The 15,630-nt window shown below is 40.9% G+C and overlaps 1 protein-coding gene and 1 pseudogene across 1 annotated transcript in view; both read left to right on the top strand.

Annotated features, from left to right (window-relative positions):
- Positions 1-15,630, top strand: part of BACH2 (BTB domain and CNC homolog 2) — a 148,398-nt gene that overhangs the window by 46,725 nt on the left and 86,043 nt on the right.
- Positions 8,564-14,064, top strand: LOC106007274 (annotated as a pseudogene).

Consider the following 15,630-nt stretch of genomic DNA (forward strand, 5'->3'; position numbering starts at 1 on the left):
CAGTGCTACACCACACAGCGCCTCGTGTTGAAGGGGGGCTCTGATTTGAATGAAACGTGCCCAAAAGGTCGCAGAGAGAGAAAACCAAAAAAAGCCTGTAATAGAAAAGTGGGATTATTCAAAGCACGCACTTTTAGCAAATAGAAGGGGATAGAATCTTTGAAAATGCTAGGAGATGAGAATCAGTGCAAGTCCCCCATCTGCCAGATGCTTTCTCTTGGCATGAAAGAGAAATATATCAGGGTTAAGTGCCCATAAGAGCAGACAGTCTTGATATAATGCTGTGTAGAATTAGTCAAATGGTGGGGAGGATAATTTCTGATGCAAGCGAAGTGCTTTGTCCTTCTCAGAGAGCCCTCAGATCTATTGCCTTCTCTGACCTTCATGGTCACCGTGGGATGTTACAGAGGGAAGGCTGCAGTGATGCCGTGGCCCAAGTTGCCAGAAAGTGCCAGATCCCACACACTGTCCTATTATTTTCTCACAGGCCATGGATGGAAAGCAAGCAAATTGGCCTTTCCCCAAGCCTGAGCAGGCGAATCTGGCAAACGCAGACGTACATCCTTCCTCGTGCAGTCCAGGTTTACCTCGCTGTAAGAAACTCAGCCTGTGCAGAATTACAGATTTATATAATGTATGAAGAAATGAATTTTCCTTTCATCATAGCCTTTATTTGTGGAGGGTTTACTATAAAACAAAGGCCGTCCTAAATACCTTCTCTCTTCATCTGTTATGCTTCCCAGCCATTTTGCACTTGGAAAAACCAAGGATTACAGAATCTAATTAACGTACCCAAAGCCCTACAGCTAGGAAGTGGGACTCAAAAAGGGACTCGAAGCAGGTAGAGGTAGAGGAGCAGGAACTCAAAAGAGGCTCCTCAACCTCGAGATGAGAGAAGAAATGGGAAACTAGTACATGGTAGAGTCAAGAAAGTGCTGAGAAGCCTCCTCTTGCCTGGTGCTTCTGGAGGCTTCCCTGTGCCTCTCCAGTAGCATGTGGCTAAAGGGCTGGCCCTCGTCAGACCCCTTTCTTACCATTTAAAGAAAGGGTATTTTCTCCCCTGCCGCACTGCAGCTTTGACTGTTTATAATGAGTGACTTAGAAAATAATTTCTTCTTTCATACGCTTTGTTTTATCTGAAGCATATCTTGTGGGGTACAAATGCTGTCTGTGAATTGTGCTGGTATAATCATAAAATAGGACTCCTATTTTAAATAGCATACTCGATGTCCGGAAGCATTTGTGACCTGCCTTTTGGTAACCATAATCATCACTCTGAGAAGCTGCCAAGGAACAGACAGGTACTTGGAAGGCTCCGAGCACATCCTTTCTCCCTCCTCCCCCGCTGCCCCTCTCTCTCTCCTCTGACCTGCCTTCTCCCCAGACTCCCAGGAGAGCATTTCACCTATGTGTTCCTCTTCCACCTCCGTTCGATCTCCTGTATTGTGACAGATGGTCCAAGAGCTTTTATTACCGGTTGCGGAATTCAACGCACTGCCAACCAATGGTCTTAGCCTCATGGTTTTAATTACTTCTAAATAGGAAAAATAGGACCGAGGGTGCCAAGGCTTTGGCAGAAACTCCCAAACCTTTCCCAAAGCACTTCCCAAGATGACCTTTGAGCCAGAGGACTCCTCTGCCCTGACGAAATGCTGCTTGCCATGGGTGCGGAGCTGTGATTGTTTTACTCACCAGCTGAACTGCTTGCAATCTCAACTTCGTCCATTCCAGCTTGCGTCACAGCAGAGAGGATCGTGTTGTGGAACAGAATCATGAGGTCCAAAAGACCCTACTACATGAAAGAAACAAGTCTCCTTTTATTAAGTACCTTTTCTGTGAAAGCGGTATATCTGCCAAGCCTTGGAAACTCACTTCTGTCTCCTTCCCCACCTGTAAGCAGTGTGCCCACCCAGGGAGCGAGGCAAGCATCGAGAGAGACCGCAAGGATGAATAGCCCCAGAACCAGAGCCATAGAAACTCGTCAGGGACCATCAGATCTGGATTTGACCCCGACCCCCTGAAAAGGAGTTCGAGTTGAAAGTCCAGCCTCTAGCAGCAGAACTCCCCATCAGATAAATTTGCCTTTGGCAGGTTGCACTTACTAGCAACTACCAGTGATAAACTAGCTCAGAAAATGTGCCGGGAGCCCTGGCAGCCCTGACGGGGTTTCTTGACTTGGATGGACGCGCAAGCCGAGTGTTGGCACTGACCTGGCAGTGAACTTCTGGCAGTAATGACATGGTATCTTTTGAAGTTAATTCTCCAGACCACATTTTTAAATTTATAACACATAGATCTTCTCTTCCTCCTTCCTTCCCGGCTTCCCTCTGCTACAACCTCTCCCTCCCCTCCCTGTCACCAGATTCGAAGTCCACTAATTACCGAGTTCCGTTTTCGACAGTCTTGGGTTTGACAGTAATGCTGCCGTTGGAGTCAGACCCACTTGCAGTCTCCCCTTTTTTCTGCATTTGACTATCTGTTGTCTTTTCTTAGTCTTTGATTCTCTGTTGTGAGTTTTGACTTGGTTCTTATCTAAGACAGAATAATTTCTGTCAGGCTCTGGGAACTCCCCTCCCACTCGATGGAGAAGTTTTGGGGAGGGGCTGCACACCCTGTGTTGAACTGTGCACCGGGTACGGATCTGCAGCGACTTCTATTAAAACGTAACATGATCCGTTGAGTCATCCTCCCTCTGGTTTGACTCATAAGCTTTTTGGAGTACTTTGCATGTCATTTCTCTGTAATGATTTCCCCATGGAGAAGGGTGTCTGCTAGAATCCAGGCAGACTGAAGATTGCTCTGAGTCAAATGGATCTTTTATTCTTTTAGTATTAACCCTTATCTCTCGGTTCCCCATCCTGGCTTTTTCCCTGAAGGAACCTAATGAAGTAAATAGGTCCCACCACCCTCGTTTAGCCTCCTAATCACTGTTCATAATTTCTTCTCACATTAGCAGCACGGAGCTCTAGGGGAATATTCTCCGGCTAGAAGGCAAGGGAAGGGGATACCGGGAGAAACTATTTCCCACAGATGCCCTGATAAAGAAAAATGTAGAAAAGAAATGACTTCTCTCTGTCCTCTAACTCCTAATAGGCAAGAAGCAAATGCTAATAGGAAGCAGAGATTGATGTATGAGAAATGAATATAAATGGAGAACCCAGAGACAAAGAAGTAGTGTGGGAGACAAACTGGAAGTGACAAGATAGAAAAGAAAACGAGTCAAGGGTAGAAAAGGACCTACCCCAGCAGAATAAATGGGGACTTGGGCTTCACCCTTCGCTGGTGGGTTATCACAGAAGAACCAAAAACAAACGTCAACATACAGCAAAGAGCAGCTGGGTAGGTGCTCACAGAGCCGCACATCCTAATCTGCCAATCCCTAATTCCACGTTTTCTGCCTGCTCCTTCTCCTCCCTTAACCATACACATGCCCCTCCCTCATTTGCCACTGACAATAACTGCATCTTGGACAGCCTGGTGGGGAGTCCTCTTCACCCATCAATTTCAAAGAATTTAATCTCTTTCATCTACTTTTTGACAGGGGAGGCTCTATGTCCTTGTTAAACCCAAGCCGTAGTGTGCCCCCCAGGCCTCAGGCAGGGTTGTCTCACGTGCTGTTGCTGGGTGGAGACTCAGACAGGGAGAGTCCACGAGCGCCCTCCTTCATTCCACAGCCGCATTGGTGAGACAGCCTCTGAGAATGTCCTGACCGGAGCACTGTTTTCAGGGAGAGGAGTAAGAAGAGAGCAAAGTGAACTACTTCTCAGTACCATTGAGCACTGTGTTCCATTGCTTCACCCTTTCTTTGGGTTGACTTATTCATAAGATGGAAAAATTCGCACCATTATTGGGCAAGTCTTCCTCTCTTCTTCTTCCTTTTTTTTTAAATTTAATTTTTTTTCAGTGTTCCAAAATTCATTGTTTATGCACCACACCCAGTGCTCCATGCCGTGCACCCCCTTCTTAATACCCACCACCAGGCTTACCCAACCCCCCGCACCCCCCCCCCAATGATGGCATGTCTCCCTTCCAGACAGCTGTGTTTTTTTGACCACCTCTAACTTCTCGGAAACAGCCTTCTCAAGAACTGTTTAGGTAGAGAAGCTCGTGTTTCAGGTTTTTCCTAAAGCCTTTGTCCTTTCATGGAATCATAGAAATTAGAACTCGCAACGCTTTGCAAGTCACCTCATCTGTTTCCTCATTTTAGAGATAGAGACCTGGAAGTGCCTTGAAATGATTTGGATTTCACAATAGAAGATGAAACCCAAGGTCTCTGAAAAAGGGTCCTGCTCTGGGGCAGAAGCCAGGCTTAGATTTCTCACCACCACCTGAAGGGCCTCCTCCCCATATTTGGCCCATTTTTGCAGATTTTGTATGTTTCCATTTGAAACCTGAAGTCCACCTTAGGACTTTCATGATTAAGTTGTACAGCCTGAGGCAGGTAACTTGAGCTGTTAACCCTTTCCTACAATCTTTAATTTGGAGCAAGCTGGACGGTTTTTTTACTTATATAATAGCAAAGTGCAGAGACCGAGGTATGATTTAACACAAGGTGAAGGCACAGCTACTTATCACCAATGTTAACAAAAAGAACATTCTGACAGCACCCCTGAGCCCGCCCCCCCACAGTACCACTGGCTGATATAACAACTGTCTCCCCACCGATGGAAACTCTGTTCTGAGTCTTTTCTTTATAGTTTTATCACCTATGTATGTATCCTTAGATATTTAACTTTTGCCCATTTTTGAACTTGATATAAAGGAATCCAATTGTATGTTATTATTTTGTGTCTTGCTTCTCTAACTCAGTATTCAACATTAGGTTAGTAAGAATCATTCATGTTGTTGCATGTGGCTCTTATGGGCTTTGTGTCTTCCCAATGTATGAATCTGGGAGTATGCTTCAGTGTAATTATTCATTATACTGACAGACATTGTATTGTTTCTATTGGGAGGGATGCTGAACAACACTGCTGTGAGCACTCTTTTTTTTTTTAAGATTTTATTTATTTATTTGATAGAGAGATAGAGAGCATAAGTAGGCAGAGCAACAGGCAGAGGGAGAGGAAGAAGCAGACTCCCCACCGAGTAGGGAGCCTGATGTGGGGTTCGATCCTGGGACCCTGGGATCATGAGCTGAGCCAAAAGCAGCCGCTTAACTGACTGAGCCACCCATGCGCCCCTGCTGTGGGCACTCTAATACAGAGTTCCTGTTAACAGACATACAGTAGTGTCTTGGGCGGACCCCAGGAATGGAAATATTCGGTCATAATCGATCCATCCCCGTTGCTTAACATTTCCACAAACACTTGAAATTGCTAGACTTTTTAGTTCTTTCCAGTTTGGTGGATGTGTTGTATGTCTTTAATTCTTTATTATCTTTAAATTAACACCTATGGCCTGCTACCACTATTCTTCTTTTGTTTAATTCCAGTTAGTTGACATACAGTGCAATATTGGTTTCAGGAGTATGGTGCCTTGATTCATCATTTGCATATAACACCCAGGGCTCATCCTAACAAGTGCCGCCGTCCTTAATGCCCATCACCTGTCTAGCCCATCCCCTCCTCCTCCCTCCATCCACTCTCAGTTTGTTCTCTGTAGCTCAGAGTCTCTCATGATTTGTTCCCCCTCCCTTCTGTATATTCCTCTATTTTGTTTCTTAATTTCCATATATGAGTGAAATCATATGGTATTTGTCTTTCTCTGGCTGACTTATTTTGCTTAGCATAATACACTCTGACTCCATCCACTCCATCCATTTTGCTATTTTGCAAATAGCAAAATTTCGTTCTTTTTGATGGCTGCGTAGGATGCCTCTGTGTGTGTGTGTGTGTGTGTGTGTGTGTACACTGTATCTTCTTTATCCATTCATCAGTTGATGGGCATTTGGGCTTTTCCCATAGTTTGGGTTTTGTTGATAATGCTGCTCTAAACATCAGGGTACAGGTACTCCTTTCAATGTATTTCTTTTTTTTTTTTTTTTAAGATTTTATTTATTTATTTGACAGACAGAGATCACAAGCAGGCAGAGAGGCAGGCAGAGAGAGAGAGGAGGAATCAGGCTCCCCGCTGAGCAGAGAGCCCAATGCAGGGCTCGATCCCAGGACCCTGAGACCATGACCTGACCGAAGGCAGAGGCTTTAACCCACTGAGCCACCCAGGCGCCCTCAATGTATTTTTTTTTTTAAGATTCTATTTATTTGACAGAGAGAGTCACAATGAGAGAGGGAACACAAGCATGGGGGTGGGAGAGGGAGAAGCAGGCTTCCCACTGAGCAGGGAGCCCGATGTGGGTTTTGACCCCAGGACCCCAGGATCATGACCTGAGCCAAAGGCAGACACTTAACAACTGAGCCATTCAGGCATCTCTATATTTTTTTTTAGAGAGAGAGTGAGAGCAGGAGGGGCTCAGTCTCAGGACCATAAAATCATGTCCTGAGCTGAAACCAAGAGTAAGGCATGTAACTGACTGAGTCAGCCAGGTGCCCCCTTGAATGTGTATTTTTATATCCTTTGAGTAAATACCTAGTAGTACAATTGCTGGATTATAGGGTAGTTCTATTTTTAGCTTTTTGAGAAAACTCCATACCATTTTGAGAAACCTCCATACTTCTCCACAGAGTGGCCACACCAGCTTGCATTCCCACCAACAGGGGTGTGAGGTGGTATCTCATCATGGTTTTGATTTGTATTTCCCTAATGGCGAGTGATGTGGAGCATCTTTTCATGGGTCTGTTAGCCATCTGGATGTATTCTTTGGAAAAAATGTCTATTCAGGGATGCCTGGGTGGCTCAGTTGGTTGGACTGCCTTTGGTTCCGGTCATGATCCTGGAGTCCCGGGATCGAGTCCCACATCGGGCTCCCAGGTACACGGGAGTCTGCTTCTCTCTCTGACCTTCTTCTCGCTCATGCTCTCTCTCACTGTCTCTCTCTCAAATAAATAAATAAATTTTTTAAAAAAATGTCTATTCATGTCTTCTGCCCATTTCTTAACTGGGTTATTTGTTTTTTGGGTGTTGAGTTTAATAAGCTCTTATAGATTTTGGATACTAACCCTTTATCAGGTATGTCATTTACAAATATCTTCTCCCATTCCCTAGACAGCCTTTTAGTGTTATTGATTGTTTCTTTCACTATGTAGAAGATTTTTATCTTGATGAAGTCCCAATAATTCGTTTTTGCTTTTGTTCCCCTTGCTCCTAGTGACATGTCTAATAAGAGATTGCTACAGCTGAAGTAAAAAATGTTGCTGCCTGAATTCTCCTCTAGAATTTTTATGGTTTCCCATCTCACATTTAGGTCTTTCATCCATTTTTAATTAATTTTTGTGTGTGGTGTGAAGAGAATGAAATGGTCCAATTTCATTTTTCTGCATGTGGCTGTCCAATTTTCCCAACACCATTTGTTGAAGAGGCTGTCTTTTTTCCATTGGACATTCCTTCCTGCTTTGTCGAAGATTAGTTGACCATAGAGCTGAGGGTCTATTTCTGGGCTCTCTATTCTGTTCCATTGATCCGTGTGTCTGTTTTTGTGCCAGTACCATACTGTCTTGACAACTACAGTTTTGTAATATAGCTTGAAGTCTGGAATCATGATGCTTTGCTTTTCTTTTTCAGGATTGCTTTGGCTATTCAGGGTCTTTTGTGGTTCCATACAGATTTTAGAACTGTTTGTTCTAGCTCTGTGAAAAATGCTGGTGGTGTTCTGATGGGGACTGTCTGCTACCTACATTCCAATACTTCTAGCTCAGCCTCCGCGTCACAGCCTGCCTCTCCATAGAGTTCACATTTAATCATAGAAGTGTGACTCCTTATCGCTGTCTTATTACGAGATATTTAAAGAAAGCTTGGATTATTTTTTATTTTGGTCTTTTTTTTTTTAATGAGTGAAACAACATCAGCAACAAAAATTACCCAAAAATTGGGGCTTATGATCCTTGTCCCTAAATTCTTTATGTTTTTTCTTTCAACTATACAGTAAAAACCATTGTCACAAACTGTGTCAATAAATTGAACTTCCTCCCAAAAGGTCAAAGAAGATGGAAGCTTATGTTGAAGTACGAGAACCATTCAGAGCTGTTAAGGATTTGATGATACAATTGCAAGTGCTTCCTTCTAACAGCAGCCTTAAATTTCAGTTCCCCTGGCACTGACGAGCACACACGCAGATGGAGTGTTTGAGTAAATAAAGAACACGGAACGTTTTAGCTGCTCAATGTCAGGCCCTTACTCTAGCTATCTAAGGCATTAGAGACATTAAATGACAAGCACTGCAGTTTTCCATTATAAAATACCAAAATTGGATTGCTTTCCACTTTAAGTAAGAAGTTTGAGTCTTGATGCGATTGAAAAGTGTTTCCAATCCAAAAGCAATAACTTAGTAATTTTAATGCCACTATGCACTCTAAAATTTCTATAGACTTGATAAATTTCTTTTATAAAAACTAGCACTTATAGTTTCATTGTAAATAACTTTTTTAAAAAAAACATGCTTGATAAGAACAGGAATTTACTCAGCAATTACTAAATAATTTAGTGTGTGATTCACAGAATTATTTACTTAATGCCCTGTTTCTATGGGAAATGTGGTTGGAATTTCAAATGAAATGGTTTATAATTTGGTCTTTTTCATTACCTGCAAGGCATATTCATTTCTTTTCATGTTAACCATTCTAGACATGACAGGTTGTCTGAAAAACGTAACATTCTACTTTTTTGTGAATTTCAGCTTCTCACATTTCCCACTGTAGACTTTTTTTTCTTTTTGGTTTTTTGATTTATACTTTTAACCTTCAGAACTAAGTGTCAGATGTTTTAATTTCTGAGTGTAAACCAATAATGAATGAAGACTGAATGAGGAAATGAATAAGCAAGTCTGTATTCATTAATATTATGTCTCTGATAAGAGTTGTGGTCTGTGTAGGTTTTTTTTTTAAAGAGTGAGCATATTATGAGAAAATAATAGTAATTAACTTTTACTGCTGAACCATATGATAAGATGATTGGGGTATATGTGTATGTACATGTGCAGCTGGGTTTTTTGGCCTACAAAAAGAAGAATGAGATCCAGCCAAAACCCAAATCAGAACCTTTGGAAGGCTTCCTTACAATCTGATTTCAGCTAATGTCTACACACTTTAACACATTGTCTAATGCTTAGTGTAAAGACTGGCTGTCAGACTCCTACATGCTATTCTGGGCTCTGTTACTCACTACAAAGTATTTCATTCTTAGATCCCATGGGTCCTGCTGCAGATTTCAGGATTTGCTGCTTTGGGCGGGGGGTGTTTTTTAATTAATATTAGCAAAGCAAGTGGAAAAGAAAAAACTTAATGGGACATAATGCAGTGATAGGAGAAATGGAATTCAGGTTGGTATTGGTGAGTCAAAAACAGACAAGTTGGAGGGAGTTCCTAGAAGAGCACCCGTGGTAATTGGAGGATGAGAAGGGCTGACTGATTTCTAAAAGAAGAAGAAACAGTATGTTCCATTATGCTTGAAGAGGGGCCAACAGTGAGGGGTGTGATAAGATCCAATAGGAATGTAAAGGCCAAGAGGAAGAGAGTGGTGCTGGCATAGCATAAGGAAGGATTATCCAGGAATAATGTAATAAAAGCAAGAAAATCCTCAGACAGGTTAAAGTCTAGCAACAGCTTCATGGAAATTATAGATTTTAGATTATACCATTTGATGAACAGATATGATCTGTTTTAAGTGTCTTCTAAAACTCTCTGGAAGGTTTAACCCAAAAAACAGATGTCCGTGTTCATGTGACTATCATAGCCTCTTCATCGACTCAGGGAACATCCATCACCATAGCCCCTTTATTTTCCCAAACCTGTCCTATTGCAGGGTATTGAATCCTTCCATGAGGCCCCCTCCTCCCAAATATCTTAGACCAGAAAGGAACCATCTTCCTTGTGAACTGGAATCTGAGAGCCCACACACTACACTGCCTTGGCTTCACCACTATTAATGACTTTTCCCCGCCTGGTGGTGTAGACTCTCATCCAGGGCTGCTGTGTAGTAGTCAGGCCCCTGTTTGGACCTCAGTGGAACTCCATACTGGGGTTTCCAGGTGCAATAATTCTTTTAGCTTATACTCCCTTACTCAGCCATGGTTCCCAGAACAAAACTATGGGCTAGGATGTCTAGGATCGAAAGAGCTAATGGCATTAGCACCACATATTGTACCAAAATGTCTTCCTAGATCTGGATTCTCCATTTCCAAAAGGTAATTTCACCTCAAGGGACTTACTTGTTCTCCTCCATTTACTCAGGGATATCATGGTCTATCCAGACGGATCTTCCTAACCTGGAATCTGTGAGAGCAAGGGTTGAGGTGTTAGTTCCTTCTCTCCCAGAAGGTTTTGGTTTTTTCCTTTATATTGTCCATCCCATAACCTGTAACCACCTCTGCAGAGGCAGTTTCTTTTAAGCCATGCAACATCAACAACAATAGTAGAGGTTATACGAATGGTCTTTAGAAGGCCAAAGTAAAGCTACCTTCTTTCAACTACGATGATGGTGACCCACTGCCTGTGACCAACTAGATTCTTTTATAGAGTCTAAAACTCAGAGAATTATAGATATATAAGAACTTTGCTGATCTTCTAGTTCAGACTTTTTGTTTTATAAATATCGAAGCAGTTCCAGAGAAAGTTAAGCAGCTTATCCATAATCCGCAAAGCTGGTCAGTGCCAGAGCTGGATCAAAAGACCTAGATCCCGGGTATACTCCTCCTTCCTCTGCACCTCACTTTCATTTCTCTTTTGACTTTCTTTCATTTCATGTTTCATGAAAGAACTTAAGGCTTTGTATCCTTTGTAGCAAGCTTCTCTCTTCTTGGTGGAGGTACATTAATATTAGTTACCCATAAATGGATTGGAAAAACGAGATCTCTCTTACAAATCTCTTGCTTTTATGAGTTACACATACCACTTACCTTGTAGAACATTACTTTTTGCACCTAATTTTGAGTACTGCCTTTTACATGTAAGCTATTGGGACTTTAAATAAATAAATAAATAAATTTCCAAAGACTATGAAAACTAAACGTGATAGGAGAGGAGTATTAATTTGAGAACTAAGAATGAAAAAAATAAATCAGACGTGAGACCACCTATAGGAGATAAGAAAATCCTGAAAATATTTCATGTAAAAGATGCCAGAATAGGAAATATTTGTCTTTGGCCTCTGTATGCCGTCGTGGCAGTCAAGACCAGTCAGGTGCTCCTGGGGTCTGGTCTCACCAACCTGTTCTAGCAGCTCATGTACATGAAGGTATCCATCCAAGTGGGATATGAGCCTCTTCCCCCAACAATAGGATGAAATATTTTGGGGTGGCAAGTATGCAGCCTCCAGGTCTGTTTTGTTATGCTCAGCACGTTGTGAACATCAATGGGAAACATGGGTTATTCACAGGCTTAACTCCAAGACTGAGTTCAGAAGTCCTTGGAACTGTGGTCCATGGTAAAGTTTTACAGGACTTAGGCCCTGGAAATGTACAGAAAGAAGTCACACCTTCCTTCAGCCAAGTCATCGAGGTTGTTTTGGGAGATGGTGGCCCGCTCTGCTGCTACTCTTATCACACATTCCTTCCATGTGATCACTCTGAGATCTGTGGTACATATCACTGGCAGAAAATCCAAGTACTGTGGGCTTTGTAACTCATGTGCCCTCCACATGAAGAGGGTACCCTAGAATTTTTTGCAACTCTTATATCTCACCTCCTATGTGACATCATTTATTTGTGACTCTGTCCCTCACTGGCCTGGTTCATCAATACCTATACACTGGACAGTGGGGTTTCCATCATGAGTAAAATGAGGAGTTATTCCCAAGCTGTTACAAGACTTTTTTTGCCAGTATCGACCTATCCCTTTGTGTTTGTCCCTAATCGTATGACTGTCAACAACTGAGCTTGCTGATGGATCCCTTCAATACTCCCCAATATATATACTTCTTGGGTAGAATTCTGGTGCATGCTGTAAAAAGAAGGAAATACGAGCTAAGGAAATAATTTGTTTTCCAGAAGGTCCCCTTAGGGAAGACTTATTATTGTGACCTGAGAATGTTAATATGAAGATATGGGACAGGGACAGTGACATTTCTATAGTCCCAGATGCACAGAATTAAGGGAAATAATGTTGATTTCTGTACGATGTGGTGTGCTTTCTTAATAATCATTTAATCTTGAGAAAATGGGAAAAAATTTGTTCTTCTTACTAGGTAAAAAAAGATTTTAGCAGCAATTTGCTAGTCATAAAGACAGAAGCCATGCAAACTCAGTCTTGCTCCATGGATTATGGTCATTGTAACTGAATTGTGTCACTTAAAATGCTATCCTTTTGCATAAAAAATGATTCCAGGTAATAAAACTTACAGACACTTTATGTTTTATTGGAATTCAAAGAACTAAAAGTTCTTGTTTGCAAAAACATTTTTGTAAGCTAGGTATTATAAATCATCATTTATAGTAGAGCAAAATTTACACTATATGTTTAGCAAAGTGATAAATAATTGTTTGTAATTTTTTCAGTGTAACTGTAACATAAAGACTAAATCCAGGATTTTTACTTCCAGCCAAGATGGAGTGACAGGTACTAGAGTTACTAAATTTACTACACCTGAAGCAACTATAAAAATAAATAAAATATATCAAACAATGCTCTTCAAGACATTGGACACCAAGCAACAAAGGACATTGATCCCTAAAAGAAGGAAAAACAAGCTGAACCCAGCTTACTGTTTTGAGAGTGTTTCCAGACAATGGTAGGGGAAAGATAAACCAAAGAAGATCTTGGCTGACTCCTGAGTTGAGGAGACAGAGCTAATAGTCAGGAGAGACTGTTGTGGCTACACTTCAGAAAACAGAATAGCAAAGAAGAGAGAGCATCATAGAGAGAAAATTCCAGAGATCTGCAGAGGGTTTCCCTTAAATATTCTGCAGAGTACTCATTAGCACATGTGTGTGAGAAAAATACTAAAAATGAGGAAAGAAACACCCAAAACAATTAGAAGGAACAGTACTCAGAGCTCACAGAGGATCAGGAATAATACCTGTTCCTAGCATCCAGACTAGAAATCCCATAATTCAAGGGACATTGGGTAAAAATACTCAGAAGAGTCTTGAATCAGTAGTGAGGAAGAAGGAATTCTAGACTAAATGCTGCTCTTCCCACCTAACAGATCTCAAAATCTAAACCTAGAGGAGTAAACTGTTGCTGTATAACTCAGCGGAGTCCTCGGACAAAGTTTAAGAATGTTAACACACAAGTATCAAGCATCTAACAAGGTAAAATCACAATGTCTGGCTCCAATCAAAACTTTCCAGGCATGCACAGAAGCAGGGAAATATGACTCATAATGAAGAGAACTAGCAATCAAAACTAAACCAGAATTGACACAGATGTTAGAATTAACAGACAGAAATAGTTATTATAACTGTATTCCAAATGTTCAAGAAGTTAGAGGAGTGATTAAATATCTTAAGCAAGTTGTGGGAGATATATAAAAAGACCCAAATGGAACTTTTAGAGATGACAACCACAATTTCTGAGATGAAAATTACTGTGAAAGGAATTAATGGCAGATTAGATATTGCAGAAGAAAGGATTAGTGAACTTGAAGGCCTAGCAGTAGAAACTGTCCAAAATGAAACACACAGAGAAGACTACCAAAAAGAAAAATGTACAGAGCATTGTGAGCTGTGGGCGGTTTCAGATAGTCTTCATTTAGGTAGTTAAATAATGTCTGACATGCTTTCAAAATGGTGAAAACTTTACCCACCCTTTCAAAAAAGCTCAAAAACCATGAAAAAATTACACCAAAGCACTTCATAATCAAATTGCTCAAAACAGGGATAAAGAATCTTAAAAGTAGCTAGAAGAGGGAAAAAATTACATATAGAGGAACAAAGATAAGGATGAAGGCAGATTTTTCATTGGAAACCATGCAAATGAAGAGACAGTGCAATAAAATTTTCAAAGTACTGAAAAGAAAACAATTGTCGATCTAGAATCTATTCCCCCACAAAAATAACTTTCAAAAATGAAAGCAGTAGACTTCTTTTTTTAAATTTTTTTTTAAGATTTTATTTATTTGACAGACAGAGCTCACAAGTAGGCAGAGAAGCAGGCAAAGAGAGAGGAGGAAGCAGGCTCCCTTCTGAGCAGAGAGCCTGATGCAGGGCTCGATCCCAGGACCCTGGGATCATGACCTGAGCTGAAGGCAGAGGCTTTAACCCACTGAGCCACCCAGGCACCCTGGCAGTGGACTTCTTAAGAGAAACAAATACTGAAAGAATTTATCGCCAACAATGATGGACCAATGCTTATGTCCACCTCCAAAAGCCCTAAACCCATGCAATATTTGGAGATGGGGCCTTTGGAAAGCAATTAGGTTTAGATGAAGTCATGAGGAGGGAGCCCCTAGGATGGAATTAGTATCCTTATAGAAAGACAAAGAGAGACTAGAGTTCTCCCTCTTCCCTGTGCAAAGACAGTGAGAAGGCAGCTATCCACAAGCCAAGAAGAGTCCTTCCCAAAGAACCAAATTAGTTGGGACCTTGATCTTGGAATTCCCAGACTGAGGAACTATGGGAAAGAAGTTCTGTTGTTTATGCTATCCAGTTTCTTCTATTTTGCTATAACATCTGAGGCTGACTAAGACACCAATATAGCCACACTACAAGTCATATTAAAAGAAATACTCAGGCAGAAGAAAAATGTGTGGGTATGAGTGTCTACATTTTCTCTTGCTGTTTAAATCTCTATAAAAGATCATTGTTTAAATAAAAATAATAACAAGGTAGGGTGGGATTTATAACATTTGTGGAAGTAAAACGCATGACCAGAAGAGAGAAATGGAGGCATAATATTATAAGATTCTTATATTCTACATGAAGTGGTATAATATCACTTAAAGATAGATTGCAATTATTTAAAGAAGCATACTGCAAACCCTAGGTGACCAATAAAATAACAAAACAACATGACAATAAAGGGGATAAGCTTGAATCATAAATATAAAATCCTGTTAATATAAAAACAGAGAGTAAGGGCAAAGGGAACAAAGAAAAATGGGACAAAGAGAAAACAAGTTTCAAAATGGCATATTTGAGCCCCACCAAGTCACCAAGTCAATGGTAACATTAAATGCAAGTGATATCAGCACTAGAATTAAAAGTCAGAAATTATCAGATTGGATTTTTTTAAACACTGATTTATTTTAGAGAGACAGGAGTGGAGCGGGGGAGTCTTAACCAGTGGAGCCCGATGTGAGGCTTAGCCTTTTGACCCTGGGATCATGATGTGAGCTGAAACCAAGAATCTGGTGCTTAACGGACGGTGCCACTGAGGCAACCCTTGGATTTTTTTTTTTTAATAAAGCAACACTCAACTATAGGCTGCCTACAAGAAATACACTTTATATATAAAGACACAAATAGATTAAAAGGATAAGTAGGGCAAAAGATGTTGACACGAATGCTAAACACTAATTACAAAAAGCTGACATGACTATTGATATCAAACAAATTAGATTTCAAAGCAAATAATATTTGCAGGAATTAAAAGGTCATTTTGTGATAAAGGAATAAATGCATTAAGAGAAAATAAAAATTCT

The sequence above is a fragment of the Mustela putorius genome, unplaced genomic scaffold (genome assembly GCF_011764305.1).
Source record: "Mustela putorius furo isolate JIRA1106 unplaced genomic scaffold, ASM1176430v1.1 tig00000166_pilon_pilon_pilon, whole genome shotgun sequence".
Taxonomy (NCBI): domain Eukaryota; kingdom Metazoa; phylum Chordata; class Mammalia; order Carnivora; family Mustelidae; genus Mustela; species Mustela putorius.